Source organism: Protopterus annectens, chromosome 11.part0 (genome assembly GCF_019279795.1).
Source record: "Protopterus annectens isolate FY-2018-M chromosome 11.part0, PAN1.0, whole genome shotgun sequence".
Classification (NCBI taxonomy): domain Eukaryota; kingdom Metazoa; phylum Chordata; order Ceratodontiformes; family Protopteridae; genus Protopterus; species Protopterus annectens.
This window is the reverse complement of record NC_056745.1, coordinates 1209621059-1209637825: the sequence shown is the minus strand read 5'-3', so window position 1 is coordinate 1209637825 and position 16767 is coordinate 1209621059. Positions and strand designations below refer to the sequence as shown.

The following is a 16767-nucleotide window of genomic DNA, read 5'->3' as shown; positions in this document are numbered from 1 at the left end:
GAAAAGATTCTGCACAAGGATTTATCACAGACAAGCATGAAAAGTTGACACCCTATCCTTCAGTTGTAAAACCTATCAGTTTACGCCTTTCCTCCTCTGCCTCTTCTTCCCAAGGTCCTACTAAAAGTCAGACAAGAGAAACCAAAGATTATACTAATTGCCCCGGACTGGCCCCGCCAATACTGGTACACAATCGTAAGGAACTTGTCTCAATACCCAGCTTGGACCTTACCTCAAAGACCTCAACTACTGTCCCAGCAAAACAATTAGATCCTGCACAATCAACTCCAGACACTGAACCTGGCAGCATGGCTGATCATGTAGTTATACAAGCAACACCTCTCAGCAAAGCTGTGATGGATGTCATTTTGGAAGCCAGAAGGCCTAGTACTAGAAAATCTTATGCTGATAAATGGAAGAGATTCGGTGCTTGGAATCAAGCACAAGGAACTGATACAGCAGAACCAAATATTCCTCAGATATTACAATACTTGACTGAGATGCTTGACAAAGGCCTATCTTTCTCATCAATTAAAATCCATGCCTCTGCCATTTCGGCTCATTACAGTACAGAGCCACCAATCTTTTCTCATCCTTTACTAAAGCAGTGTCTTAGAGGAGCCAAAAATTTAAGGCCTCCTAGAAGATCACCAATACCTGCATGGGACCTCAATTATGTGTCGGAAAAGCTCACCCTGCCTCCATTTGAACCAGCTGCTATTGCTGATATAAAGTTCTTGTCATGGAAAACAGCCGTGCTACTAGCTATTACTTCAGCAAGAAGAGTCTCAGAGCTACAGGCCCTCATGGCTGTGGAGCCTTTTATCATATTTTACCCAGACAGGGTGTCTCTGAGGACAAATCCAACATTTATGCCTAAGGTGGTTTCCAGTGTGGCTCTTAACCAAACTATTCATCTGCCAACCTTTTATCTAAATCCGCAGAACAAGGGGGAGAGAATTCTGAATTTCTTGGACGTAAACAGACAGCAAAGATTCTACTTGAGCAGGACTAAAGCTCTAAGAAAAACTGAGCAATTACTGGTGACATATGCTGCAGGATCAGAAGGAAAGGCTATTTCAAAGCTATTTCAAAGTGGATAAGCCACTACATTCGTTTCTGCTACTTACACCATGGCAAACCTGTGCCCAAGGGCATTAGGTCTCATTCTACCAGAGTCGCAGCTACTTCAGCAGCCTTTCTCAGAGAAGGACCAACCAAAGACATTCTAGAGGCTGCTACTTGGAGTTCTGTTCACACCTTTACAAAGCATTATCATTTGCCTCTCTACTCTTAAGTCCAGGGCAGGCTTTGCCACTGCATTTCTGCAGGGCCTTATAGTCCCACCTAATGCTGTTTAGCTCCAGCCTCCCAACCATAGCTTTGGGATTCTACCCAAATGTAATGACTGCAACAGTGAAACACGAAGAACATAGTACAGTTGTGTACACTTACCTTAAATGTAGATGTTCGAGTGTATTCACTGTTGCAGTCAAATTACCCACCATCCCCCTTTCATTCTGGAGTTTATCTTTCCTTCTCTGTCTTCTACAACCTATGTGGTGTATTTGCTTGTAAATGAAGGTAAAGTTTATATTGATGCATGTATATATACTTTATATATATATATATATATATATATATATATATATATATATATATATAATTTGATACCTTTTGGGGGGCACCCGACATCTGGGGCAAGAAAAACTAAAGAAAATGGCATCGGCTGCTTATTTTTATACCCCTGACATCATGGAAGAAGAGACAGCAACCGACGCAGGACCCAAGACTTTGGAATTCAGGCCGACTGAGGGCAACCTGCCAGCAGATTACCCAAATGTAATGACTGCAGCAGTGAATACACTCGAACATTTACATTTATAGTAAGTGTACACAACTGTACTTTACTAGTCTAGTCCAGGTACAGATTTGATGTATCCAGGAATCTTTGTAAGCTTCTGAGCCCCTCAAGCCTTTCTGTGTTGGAGGGAAGCCTTCTGGCTTATCAGTGGGAATGGTAAGCATCAGGTAGCCTATCTACCACAAGAGAAGTGGTCCCTGGCCCAGACATTGTAACTATTGACAGTTTGAACAGTTTTTTTTCCATCTCTTTCAACTTTCTGGTTTGAAAGCCACACTTGCACCTGTTTCCCGCCTTTCCTATAACTAGCCTAGTCTGGTTACAGAGTTGCTGTATCGAGGATTGTTAGTAAGCTTCTGAGCCCCCCAAGCCTTTCTGTGTAGGAAGGTAGCGTTCTAGCTTATCAGTGGCAGTGGTAAGCAGTAGGTAGTATATTCTCCATGGGAAGAGTGAGTTTTGTCCCAGAATTTGTAGTTTATTTTGCTTTTGGGCAGTTTTCCCATCTCTTTTAACTTGCTGGCTTAAAAGCCTGTGTTTGTACTTGTTCCCCACCTTTCCTGTAACTAGTCAAGTCCAGGTACAGATTTGCTGTATCCAGGACTCTTTGTAAGCTTCTGAGCCCCCCAAAACTTTGTGTTGGAGGGAAGCCTTCTAGCTTATCAGTGGAAGTGGTAAGCAGTAGGTAGCCTATCTACCACAAGAGGACTGGTTCCTGGCCCAGAAATTGTAGCTATTGGCCATTTTGGCAGTTTTTTTCCATCTCTTTCAACTTTCTGGTTTAAAAGCCGCACTTGTGCTTGTTTCCCACCTTTCCTGTAACTAGCCTAGTCCAGATACAGAGTTGCTGTATCCAGGACTGTTGGTAAACTTCTGAGCCCTGCAAGCCTTTTTGTGTTGGAGGAAAGCCTTCTAGCTTATCAGTGGGAGTGGTAAGCACTAGGTAGGCTGTCTACCACGAGAGGAGTGGTTCTTGGCCCAGAAATTGTAGTTTACTGACCATCTGGACAGTTTGTCCGTCTCTTTCAAGTTCCTGATTTAAAAGACCACATCTGCGCCTGTTTCCCATCTCTCCTGTAACTAACCTACTGGGTAGCACTAGAAATCCTTAAACTGAAACAAGCCTTCTAGCTTAGAAGATAGAATTTGGAGTGAATACAGAAAATCATACTCGGAAGCTCTAAATAAAAACCTGCAAAAGCATCAGAGACCTCCAAAGCAGACACCTAAACAACCTGCACCTCCCGTCACAAACTAGATAACACATAAAACACAAAGGCAGTGTGCTGCACAATCACAGCCCTTAAGGTGAAATAACGTTCCTAACACACTAGTAATAGGTGACTCTAAAGTCAGGCACACTGAAGTCCCACTCACTAGGCTGGACAAGCAGAAGGTTACTGTTAGCTGCCTGTCGGGAGCCAGAATCCACCACATAACGCAAGCACTCAGGTCACTGCAGAACAAGTACAAATATAACTCTGTCATTGTTCATGGTGGTGTGAATTACCAGAGATGTACCTCCCTGGACTACATGAAGAGAGACTTGGAAGAGCTCTCTGATTATGTAGTCCAGGCTGGTATGACCCTAACCCTGAGTAGCATCCTGCCCTTACCAAGAATGATACCTCAGTATAAAGAAAAAAATGATCAATTTCAACAATTGGCTAAGCTTCTGGTGTCATTCAAAGGGGATCCAGTGTCATTAGCCTGTGACGACATGCTCGATAAGCCGCTTGGCTTTGCACTTGTCACCCCTAGGCCTTTGAATACTGGCCAAGATTCTTGCTACCCCATAGTGCCTTTTTTAGGCAAGGCTCAAAAGTCAAAACCACCTCCATAAACAGCACAATTATGCTACTCAATGCCAGGAATTTAAATCTCAAAATGCATGTGCTCAAAGTACTCCTCAGTATGGAGAACGCTGACATCTGTGCAGTAACTGAAACCTGGTTAAAGGCTGCACAGAGCACCCCAACACAACCGGGCTACAACTCATGCCACACGTTTCGGCCACAGAATATGGACCGAAACACAAAAGGAGGGGGGTGTATCCATATTCATCAAGGATACCTACACCTCCATGTTAGTGGCACAGCATGATACCTCTGAGATCATCCATGTGCAACTAACATAGGGCAAATCTGCAATGCAATTTGTGGCCTGCTACAGATCACCCTCCATAACCCAGGACCACCACTCCACCTTTCTGGAGACACTGGAAAACATGTAGGTGTTACCAAACACCCTGATATTGGGCGATTTCAGTTACCCTACCATTAACTGGGAAAACTACTCGAGTACAAACTCCCAGGCCCAGCGCTTCCTGGAATTCATCAACTCAAACGCCCCGGATCAGCTGGTAAACTCCCCCACCAGAGGTGAAAACATATTGGACCTGGTCATCACCAACAATGATGACAGGTGTTCCACACCGGAGGTCAACCCGTCACTGGTTAGATCAGACCATAAACTAATCTCTCTGGATGTCCACACCCCACCACCACTCCCAACTAAAGAAACCACAGTAAAACCTTTTCTAAAGCAAACTTCACCTTTTTTAAGACAGAGGTGGTAAGTTTCACAGCCCCCGCGCTAAAGGGTAACGCTGTCCAAGATACCGAAACCTTTACAAATGCACTCTATGAGCACCTGCAAGGATGCATGGATCATGCCATCCCTAGCAAAACCAAGACTCACTCCTCAAAGAGAAGGAAACCAGTTTGGTGGACCCCTGCCATAAACAGGCTATACAACAGAAGGAAAAAACTAGTTCAGAAAAAAAAAGCAAATCCCAAGAAGTAGAGACATCCCTGATCAGTATCAGTAAAAAACTAAGGTCCCTCATAAAATCATCCAAGGCTAACTTCGAAAGAAAAATAGCCAAGGATTCAAAAGATAACCACAAAGCCTTCTTTATCTATGTTAAGAATTTAAGTGGCAATTCGCAGATATGCACTGAACTAGTGCAAAATAGCACAAAATATACTGAACCTACTGATATTGCTAACATCCTGGCAGATAGAGTCAGTGCAAACTTCACCCCCCCCCCCCCTCACCCCCAAAAGGTCCCACAACAATACCGGAAAAGTGTAGTGTCCTGGGAATCACAGATGCAAGGGTGAAAACAGCCCTTTCAAAAGCCAAAAACACAGCATCAGTGGGGCCAGATGGTGTCCCAGGCTGCGTCTTGCACGAACTACAGAACGAACTAACCCCCCACCTAAACACACTGTTCATCCTCAGCCTCTCTACAGGCTACGTGCCCATAGAATGGTGCACAGCAACGGTTATTCCTCTCCACAAAGAAGGGGCCAAAACTGACCCTGGTAATTATCACCCCATAAGCCTGACTAGCCTGGTCTGCAGGGCTGTGGAGCCCATCATCATGGAACATATTAACAAAGACATTGGGAACCTCCAAACACTTGACCCGACCCAGTTCGACTTTGTTAAGGTTAGATCATGACTACTAAACCTGGTTGATTTCTTCGAGATGGTCACCAAGGCCATAGACGAGGGAAAGGTGGTTTGCACAGCCTGCCTTGACCTCGCCAAGGCTTTCGACACCATTCCCAACTCAGGTATTACAGAAAAACTCACCAGCTTGAACATAAACCCCTACGCCACAAGATGGGTTGCCAACTGGCTTACAGACAAAACTCACATGGTAAGAATAGCGGGCTCCAGGTCCGACTCTAAACCAGTCACAAGTGGTGTCCAGCAAGGCTCGGTCCTGACACTCCTACTGTTCGGCATATACTTCTCAGAAGTACAGGCAAACACAAAAGGACTATGGCTAACCAAGTTCGCCGATGACTGCAAATTGGGAGCCATAATTGACTTTCCGGCTGACATGGACATCCTCCAAAAGGGACGTACTGAGACGGACACCTGGTTTCAAAGTCATGGCCTCAAGCTAAATGGCAAAAAATGCATAGTCATCCCATTTGGGAAAAACAAAACACCCACGAATTACCACATAGGTGGCAGCCCCCTTAATACAGAAGAGGTAATAAGAGATCTGGGGACCCAGGTAGATAGTAATCTCTGTTTGACAATCATATTGCCAAAGTAGTTATGAAATCTTTCTATGTGGCCCATCTAATTACTAAAGGGTTCGCATCTAGAAATAGAGGTTATAATGCCCCTCTACTCGTCACTCATCAGACCCATCATAGAGTACAATGCCCCATTTAGGATGTACCTCACAAGACACTTCCAGCAGCTGGAAAGACCACTAAAGTACTTCACCAAGAGGATTACTGGCCTCAAACATATGTCCTATGCATCCCGACTGAAAAAACTCCGGCTGTACTCAGTGGCATATCTCTTACTCAGAGGTGATCTCTGCCTGATTTACAAAGCCATGTCCAACTCATAATTGATGGACATGCTTCAGCTAAAGAAATCCAAGACACTGCGAGCCATGAGCTCTAGTGACTTAAACCTCACCACAACAATAAATAGAACATGCTGGAGGGATAGATTCCTGTCACAGAGACTCCCCATGCTTTGGAACAAAATTCCAAACTACATTAGGCAGAGCCCCGCACTAACACTCTTCAAGAGAAACCTTTACGAGTGAATGGGTAACAGAAAATACACCCCTGGGATCACTTCATTGGCTCTGCTTGACAGAAGATCAGTTAATTAATCAATGGGGCGGCGAAAGCAGGCACACTCTGGCTAGGCTTATAAATGCCTTCGGGCAGATAGCCTAGTACCTACCTATGAACCTATAATACTTTTCCTTTCTTTCACAGTTTTATCAGAATCAGTTCTTTCTGCTGGTATGACTGCATCTTTACTTGGCTGCTTTTTGATGGCTATGTTTGGAACATACAGTTGATGTACCATTTCAGTTAAATCCCACCGTGGAACACTAGTCCCCCTTGCTTTTTTGTACTTTCTTCCTCTTGTACAGCAGAAAATTTCATTTTTCTCTGCACATGCTGTCTTCTAATTGTACAGTTATTTTGAAAACAAAACAAATTCTCTTAAACACCTAAGCGTTCCAAGGCACAGGACACCGAACATGAAAAAGAAGACCAGGAATGCAGCATCCAAAGGATTTTTTTAAAACAGCAAAAATGCTAAAAGACAAAGCTTTCGAGTTAGACTCTCTTACTTCATAAACAGTGACGGCACATTTAGCATATAAATAGACATGAGAGTTAATTGGCTGGCGTACTACATCTTAAAGTCATCTGGCCTTAGACAATTAAAATTTAGAGTCACTTCATAAAATATACAAAGTACATATGTGTGATGATGTGAGGTGTTGCCATCTATGTCAGGAGAAGTAGGGCAGTGGATGTGTAACATATGCCGTCATAGCTAGCTGGAATTGTGTAAATAATTATATGTCATTTGTATTTCAGACTGATGTGTACAAATGCTTGTATTAAAAATGTACCAAGATTGGGTGCTGCTGGACAGAAACGTAATATACCTGTATGTCAGACTGTATTGTAACTGAAGTGAATATATTGTGACAGAGGATACTAGAAGAGAAGAGGTTAATCTCAGTCCAGCTAACTTTGGAAAATAGTCTGAAATTAAATTACCTGGTTTAGGCCATAAAGATTGCATCTTACAGTTCTGATTGCAGCCAGAGACGAAATGTCTATGAAAACTAGGACTAGGAATCCTACTGTATTGTCCTTAAGGGTGAACTAATTGCTACCCTGGAAGGGTGGAGGTTTTGAAATGGTTTTATAACTTTCAGATGCTATACACATCTCAGCAAAGCACTATCTATGTGTATGGTGACACATATGTGCTAGAATCTGGTTCAATTTTTAGTAAAGGGGGTAGTTTGGGAACCAGATATATGTGATGTCATTTTGTAATCCAGCACTGAAATGATGTTTAGTATGGGGTCTGGCACATGCCAAAGCCCAAACTAGCTTCCTTCCTTACTCCTCTTACAGCCACCTATCCTCTCCCTCCCTTTTCTATATTCAGACTACTCTTGCCTTCTCTTTTTTCAGTTCTTTTTCCAATTATTAATTGATTCTTCTTTATACTGACCTGTATTTCTTTTTGCCCTTTGCTGTACTGGCAATTTACCCAGTAACCGTAGATCCTCTTTACTATCTTCTTACTCCCTTTATGATATACATACTGTAGTACTGCATGCTAAATGTGTATTGTTATTGTTTTAAATTTATACTTTGTGTCACTGCCATGAATCTTTTATCAGCTTGTAATAACAAATATCTTCTGCTTGCTTGTAATAGAAGTTTGTATGGGACTTTTCCCCTTCGGCCTCTGCTGAAAATGGCTATGGTTCAGTTGGACATTCCCGGTCAACAAATGTCAATATAAATAAATAAAATGAGACAGAAGTCTCATGGCAGTCTGTTTTCAAAACCTGACCAAGAAGGAAGACTACTCACCTACTTCATCTTGCCTTGCTTTAGTAAGTAACCAAGGAATAGTAATTCTTTAGATCATTCAGGAAAATATAGTGAGATTAGTTAAGTACTGTTTTTCCTGTAACTCTGTGAATTTGTCTATCTGTGTTATTTTTAATATTTTCTGTGATTGAAACTCTGTTTTTTATTGTAAATAGATATTTAGTATTTTCAGGTTTTATTATTTATTGTTAAATATGTTTAAACATGTTAATGTGACTGGTCTTTTAGAGAATATTTAACCTTTGAGAGTACTTGTATTTAATTGGTGACACTGTGGCCACTCGTGAAAGCCTTGCAGCATTGGTCAAACACTACCATTTGTATTAGTTTTAATTTTATTCAGTATAGTTGGGTACCCTTGTAAGAGCCTTGGCTTTGGAGTGTTCTGGTGGTGGAATTACCTTGTAGTCTTGGCATAGCTGGTAAGTCTGTGGAAGCTTTTCCCAGGAGTGTGTGTGTGTGTGTGTGTGTGTGTGTGTGTGTGTGTGTGTGTGTGTGTGTGTGTGTGTGTGTGTGTGTGAAAATCAAATCTCAAAGCGTGTATGTGTGTGTCAACTACTTGGAGCAGGGGCACAGAGCACTGCTTTCACAGAGAGGGTGGTGGAGGACTTGGCTTGGAGCACTCAGCTGAGGACTGAACTCTACAGTTGTGTCAGTGGGGAGTCTTATTTGGGGCCTGGGGAGAGAACCCAGCCCCAAGACAGAGTTTTTTCCCTGTGTGCTGTTAAGGTAAATTGTGCTTGATGCAGAGAGCTGCAACTGAAAACACTTTGTGTATCTATTGCTGTTCCAAGTGAATGTCCCTCCCTGGTGTCCGTGGTGAGGATTTAGACTCCTTTATTACTGGCCCAGAGGAGGGGATGGCACAGTATGTACTTAAAAAGCTGATATTTATAAATGAGTAAATAAGCAGATACACATGTGTAAGTAAGTAAGTACACACACAAATAAAGACATAGCCCGAACATTCAACAAAATAAATAAGCATTCAGTACTTTGATAGAGTAAATAATAAATAAATTATAAATAAATAAGTATAGATTCTGTCAAATTATTGAATAATTATTTTGTTGTATGTTCAGACTATGTCTTATTTATGTGTATTTACTTACGTGTATCTACTTGGGTGGCTGCGGTGGTGCAGCGGTTAGCGGTGCCGCCTCACAACAAGAGGTTCTCTGGTTCGATTCTTGGCTGCAGTGCCTTCTGTGCGGAGTCTGCATGTCCTCCCTGTGGTCGCGTGGGTTTCCTCTGGGTGCTCCGGTTTCCTCCCACATCCCAAAGACATGCAATAGGTGGATTGGTCACTCTAAATTGGCCTTAGGTGTGAGTGTGTGTGTGTCTGTGTGTGTGTGTGTGTGTGTGTGTGTGTGCCTTCTGTGGAAGGTTGGGTGCCGGGCTGGCAACTCGGCACAGTAAAATTCCACTGCCAATCATGAGCGGACAGATGATCCGCTGTGGCGACCCCTAACCGGGAAAAGCTGAAAGAAGAAGAAGACGTACGTGTATCTACTTATTTACTCATTTATAAATGTCAGCGTTTTAAGTACATATGTACTTTGGATATTTTATGAAGTGACTCTTTAAATTTTAATTGTCTGTGGTCAGCTGACTTTAATTTAAAGCTGTAAGAGGCTAGCCAATTAATTGTTATGTGTATTATATACTAAATATCCAGTCACTATTTATGAAGCATTGAAAAAGAGTCTAATTTAAAAGCTTTGCCTTTTAGTATTTTTGCTGCTGTTGTAAATAAATCCTTTGGACATTATGTTCCTGGTCTTCTTCTTTGTGTTTGGTATACAATTTTTTGAAACAGAGAGCCCTCATATTCAGACAGTTTTTTTTATTTCAGCATTTTTTTTAGTTCATATTAATGGCTCATTAAAGATTTTATTTTTTACAGCCTTTTTGTGTGTCAGTATAATCCTTCAGTGTTTAATTTATTTTAGATTTTATGTATTATCTAAATCACTGGAAGCCATCTCATGTGTCAAAGCTTAAGCTTGAACTTTTTGCTGAATAGCTGCAGGATTCTTCCCAGCTGATGTTCACTCTTTACCTTTTTTGGTTCTTTTTCTTTCAGGTTCTCCAGATTTCTTCTTTGCTGGCATCCAGGCAGTTAGCTTACTAGCCAGTAACTGAATTACACAAACTGACAGTTTCACTGGCCCCCACAAGTCCAACAAATGCTGAAAAAGTCTAATATTTTCGGATTTTCTTATTCTGTCAAATTTCACAAATATAATGATTGCATTGTAATCCCATACTAAGTTACTGGTTTTATTACTGTTCATCTCTGAAATCCTGTCTCTGCTTCATTTCCAACATACTCTCGATTCTTCTAGACAACTCTCGTGCTCGTTCCTATCTCCAACATTTTCTGTTGAAAATTTTGAAAAGTTTTCACAGTATAGCCCTGCTCTGGTCTTTATTACTAGAAGAACAAGGAGCAGAATCTCCTTCTGTTTCACAGCTTACTTTATGTGGGACAAACTTTTGTATTTCCTCCTTAGCATGTACTGCATTAAAAAAGACTTTGTCCCTCCATGGAAGAATACCTTGAAGACAGCTGGGTACAGCAGTTTGAATCTCGCACTTCATCTCGACATTCCTTGAATAGTGGAACATATTTCCTCCTCTTCTGTTTGGTGTAAAATGAGTAATTCTCCACAAAAGTCTGCTGTCTCCCACTTTTAGTACTTTGCCCTTCTGCCACAAGTTTGTCAGAATCATCTCCTTCTGCTGGTAGGACTGCATCTTTACTATTAAAGGTGTAGGTTGCTTTCTTATAGCTAGGCTTGGAGCATACACACGATGTGCCTTTTCAACTTACAACTCCTGCTGTGGAATACCAGTCCAGCTGCTTATTTGTGCTTTCATAAAGTTAATGCAGTCTGTTCCTTCCAGCTTCTCTGATATAACTGAAAATCTGAGGTTTTCCCTGCGTGCTCTGTCCTCTAATTCTGTTTTTTGAAACATCACTTTCTGAGCAGTCTCATATTCAGCCAGCCTTTTCTTTATTTCGACCTGTGATTTTTGCAGCTTTATCATCTCATCTAAATATCAGTTTAAAGCTTCTTCCATTTTTTCCAGCCTTTTGCTGTTTGTGTTGATATACTCCGTAAGTGTTTTGTTTATTTTAACCAGGTCTGTTTGCAGTTGTCTTGTATCTTCCTGTAGATTACTGGAAGTCATGTCTGAAGGTTGCATTGGTTTTTGCTGAACAGCTGCAGAACTTTCCCCGGTCAGTTTTTCTTCCTCACTTTTTGTAGCAGATTTTTTTTCAGATCTTTTGTATTTCTTTATTCCTGGCATCCAGGCAGTGCATTTACTAGCCAGTTACTGAAATTTACCCATAAACACAAGTCTACTAGCCTTTCTGCTGAGTTTCCCTTTTCACACTGTGAGAGCTAGAAATAAGCTGTTACTCAATGTGCAGCCATCTTGGAAGGTTTATGTGATTGGAAGTTCTCTGCTGGCTTGGTTTTAAATTCTCCCGTACGTAAGGAATTGCTTGAGCTGTTTGTTAGGCAAGGACTCAAGCTTATGGAATTGCTTATGAAACATTACCAGCAGACAGTGGATGGATTGATACAGGAAGCCACGAAGTACATCTCTGTATCACCAAAGATCTATTATTTGAACTTAATTTTGAACAATATAGTAATGGGTTTGTGAAAGTAGATAAGCTTGTGACTGGCATAAAATACCTTAAATCAAAAAAATGTATTAGATATCAGACGGATTATCAATATGGACATGCTTATCCTGAACTGAAGTTTGGAGGCATGGCGATTCCACAAAAGGAAGTTATTCATCCCTGTGATGTAGCATCAACCAGAAATGTTGATGAGTTCCCCCCTTTGGAGGAGGTGCCTCTAAGACGTTCAGAGCGAATACACAACCGAACGAGTCATCAAATGCGACCGCAGAATCAAGACAGATGGGATCATTTCTGGCAGAACCATCAGTTGGAGAATTGAGGCAGGTAGAGGAATTAAATTGTTTGTCTTTTGTTTTCGAATGGTCCTCTTATTGTTGAAAATGCCCCAGGTGATTTTAAGTTTTACAATTTTACTGCTGAGATATTTGAACAGGAAAGAGCTAATTTGTTGAGTGAAGGACAAACTTTTGTGCTGGCCTTTGGAGTTAAAATATGTGAACTGATAGTGGACTTAAAATTATTTTTAAGTAAATTGAATTAAAAAATTATTTTTAAAGATAATGGGGTTGAGTGTAGACCCCATGATTTGTGTCACAAAAGTGTCTTTAATCCCACGCCATTACCTTTGCTTATTTTTGAAAAGCTTTGTGAAGTTGAATTTAGAAGTTTGTTCAGTAAGAGACAAGTTGTATGTTCCAGTTTCAATGTGGCTCAAGTAAGACTTTTGCAGAAAGTATGGATAAAAGTGTTAGGATAATGAAACCTGATAATGGTGGGGGGTTGTGATAACGTAGCAGAAAGATTATTTGCAACAAATGTTGGAACATGTACATGTGATGAGTATTTTTATGAAGCTGTTTCTTTAAATGTTGTTAAAAAGGCTCAAAAGACAAACCCACCTCCATAGGTATCACAAGGGATAAGAAACTAAGAGTAATGCTACTCAACGCCAGAAGTCAAAACCTCAAGATGCACGCACTCGAAACTCTCCTTAGCATGGAGAACATTGATATCTGTGTAGTAACAGAAACCACGTGGCCAAAGTGGTTAGAAAAACATATTTTATATAGTCCACCTAATCATGAAGGGATTCGCATCTAGATCAGGGGAGGTCATCGTGCCTCTTTACTCATCCCTCATCAGGCCCATAATTGAGTACAATGCCCCTTTTGGGATGTACCTTACCAGACACCTGCAGCAACTGGAAAGACCCCAAAAGTACCTCACCAAGAGGATCAAAGGGCTCAAACAGATGCCATATGCTGCCCGGTTAAAGAAACTCCAGCTCTACTCAGTGGCATGCCGCCTGCTCAGAGGCGATCTGTGCCTGACGTATAAAGCCATGTCCAACCCAGAATTAATGGACATGCTGCACCTCAGAAAATCCAAATCCCATCGAGCTACGCTCGAGAGACTTGAACCTCAGCACTGAAATAAATAGGACATGCTGGAGGGGACAGATTCATAACCCAGAGGCTCCCTTCACTCTGGAATAAAATCCAAGTCCAGGTTAGGCAGAGTCCCTTATTGACTCTCTTCAAGAGGAATCTTGATGAGTGGATGGGAGATCGTAGGTTTACCCCGGGTATCACTTCTGTGTCACTGTTAGACAGAGGCACAGTATACTAACCTCGAAAAAGGGCATAGCAAAATTAATTTAAAATGGGTGGCGAAAGCCAAACACACTGGCTAGGCTTATAAATGCCCTAGGGCAGATAGCCTAGTATGAACCTATGAACCTATGTTACAGATATATTGATTATTTATTGGAAGATTTGATAATGTAGACCCAAATAAGCCCTGAGCTGTAGCATTTTTTGAATGTAAAATTCCCCACTATTCCAAAGATGTTTGGCACCCCAAAATTATACAAGAACTTAACAAAAATAAATAAACCTAGGAGGCCTATTGTGGATGCTGCTAAATGAAAAACATACCCCTTGGCTAAATATATTGATATTCAACTTAAGAATAGTCCAAAATATTGTAGTCTTTTATGCCAAGACTCTGAGATTTTTTAATGAAGCTTAGAGATATATGCTATGTGGATAGTATGATATTTTTAAGTATATATGTTAATTTGTTTAATGTGATACCTCATAATGTAGGCCTGGAGTGGTTTCGTGGTTTTATGGTGGAACACGTTGATTTTATTAATAATGATATTAACATTCTGGATACCTTTATGGAAGTAGTAGTATAAAATAATTTTGCTTTTTTGATTGGCAAATATTTCCCCCAAAAGAAAGAGGTTGCTGTGGGGAGTCATGTGCCCCCCATATTTCCAAATATATTCTTGCAGTGGGGAAATAAATATTTATTTAACACATTCACCTTGGTCGTTCTGTGTATGATTTTTGGACAACATTTTTGTCATTTGGAATGGATCAGTGAAGGAAATCGAGGAATTTGTGTTTTATTTAAGTATGACTACTACTTTCTTGAAATGTACTTTTTCTTACAGTACTTAACAAATTAGTTATCTGGATGTGCTTATTAGTAAGGATATGGTGAGTAAAGGTTTGGTGAGTAATATTTTTAGAAATCCAGCGTATTCCAACAGTCTACTTCATTATTCTGGTTGCCATCCTGAACACCAAAAGAAGGCTATTGTTAAAGGGGCAATATGTTCAGCTTGCTCGTATGATAGGTTCATAGGCTCATAGGTTTATACTAGGCTATCTGTCCTAAGGCATTTATAAGCCTAGCCCAAATTTTTGTGGCTTACGCCACCCCTTATATGAAAAAATACTGTGCCCATTAGTTTGTTGTGCCTCTGTCCAGCAATGACACAGAGATGATTCCCGGGGTAAACCTACGATCTCCCATCCACAGGTCAAGATTTCTCTTGAACAGAGCCAGCGAGGTGCTCTGCCTCACATGGACCGGGATTTTATTCCACAGCATAGGGAGTCTCTGAGTGATAAATCTATCCCTCCAGCACGTCCTATTTATGTCCGTGCTAAGGTTTAAGTCGCTTGCTCTAGTGGTTTTGGTGGATTTGGATTTTTTGAGGTGGAGCATGTCCATTAATTCCGGGTTGGACATGGCCTTGTATGTCAGGCACATGTCACCTCTGAGCAGACGGTATGCGACTGAACAGAGCTGGAGTTTCTTCAATCTGGCAGCATATGACAGATTTTGGAGTCCCTTTATCTTTTTGGTGAGGAACTTTTGGGGTCTCTCCAATTGCTGCAGATGTCGGGTGAGATACATCCCGAATGGGCCATTGTACTCGATCATTGCTGATGATCATTGATGTCTGAGGATTATATATTTTTATTAGAAGGGCAGATGCTGAGGTCTGTGTTCATTTCCAGAGGTTATCCTAATAATGTTATTACCAGAATTTTGAGGAAGTTTCTAGTAAAAGAATAAATGGAAATTATCAACCCCTGCTAAGAAATTTTAGCCCTGCTTTTGTGCTCTACTAGACCTGAATAACCTAAGGGAGATTTTTCTAAAGCATTTAGAATTTTTATTACTATTACTATTTAAAGATGCAGTGGTAGCGTTGTCGCCTCACAGCAAGAGGTTCTCCCATTCGATTCTCGGCTGGAGCGCCTTCTGTGTGGAGTCTACATGCCCTCCCCGCGGTCGATTGGTGTTGGAAAGACGTGTGAATGGGTGTGCCTTCGTTAAAGGTTGGGCAACTGGCTGGCACCTCGGCACCATAAAAATTGACTGCCAATCATTAGCGGACCGGAGTTCCACTGTGGCGACCCCTAACCGGGAAAAGCCGAAAGAAAAACAACAAACATTATTACTACTTATAGTACTACTTATAATTTAGATAATAGCCAAATAATGCAGATACTCGAAATGAATTGGAATATTTTTTCATGTTATGGATGTTAATAGGTGAAGCCCCAGTAGTGGTTTATAGAAAAGGAAGATCTTTTAAACAATATTTTGATAGGGCTGAAAATGGTTCCATATTGAAAACAGTAAGGAAAGTTGGGACCTATTGATGTGGGTTCTTCCCACAGTATAAATATATTTTTGAGAATGATTCAGTAACTATCAGTAAGGTCAGAATCAAGTCGTGTAACCACTGTAATTGTAATTCTATAGGGTTGATATATGGGGCTTTGTGCCAGTGGGTTTTATATAGGTGAAACTAAAAGACTGCTCAGGGATCGTATATATGGTCGTAGTTTGCATATAAAGAATAAAAACAAAAATAGTGCTTTATTTAAGTATATCACGCAGTTTCCTACACATAGCTTTCACTTATTTGTTCTTGATATGGTACATGAAAGTGTAAGGGGAGGATTTAATAGAAGTAAAGGAGATGAAGTGGCAAATTAGGCTTCATGCCCTTATAGTCCCTGGATTAAATGAACATTTATTTCTTTCAAGCATTTTAAAGCTTCGTTCTTACAATGTGTGATTTTGCAGTTTTTTTATTGATGTGTACAAACTGATTTGTATTAAAAGGTTTTACATATTTAAATGTGTATTCATATAAGGTTTTCAAGAATGTGCATTGATGAGAAACAGGTGCTGGGGATACATATTTTTTTTGATTGGTTTAAATTGAACATGTGACATTTTTCAAGAGAGTTATTTAAATGTAAAATGCTTAGTTCTTATTAGATTATGATGAAGCCTTTTGTTACAAGCAAGACAAAAGCACTCAATCCTTTTTATTAAAATATATGTGTCAGTTGCTGAACCTGGCTTATCGTGGCTCCTTACAGTATATTTCGAGTTATGTTTCCTCCTAGGTGTTGGATGCAGCATATGTGATCATGTCAGTTGGTTTGTGAGTGAACTACTTGATGTGTCAGAGCTATTTTCCCCCATTGCTG

General features: G+C 40.7%; 1 protein-coding gene across 3 annotated transcripts in view; it reads left to right on the top strand.

Moving 5' to 3' along the window:
* The window catches only part of PPP6R2 (protein phosphatase 6 regulatory subunit 2), a 4227669-nt gene that overhangs the window by 424905 nt on the left and 3785997 nt on the right, over positions 1–16767 (top strand). The window lies entirely within an intron of this gene.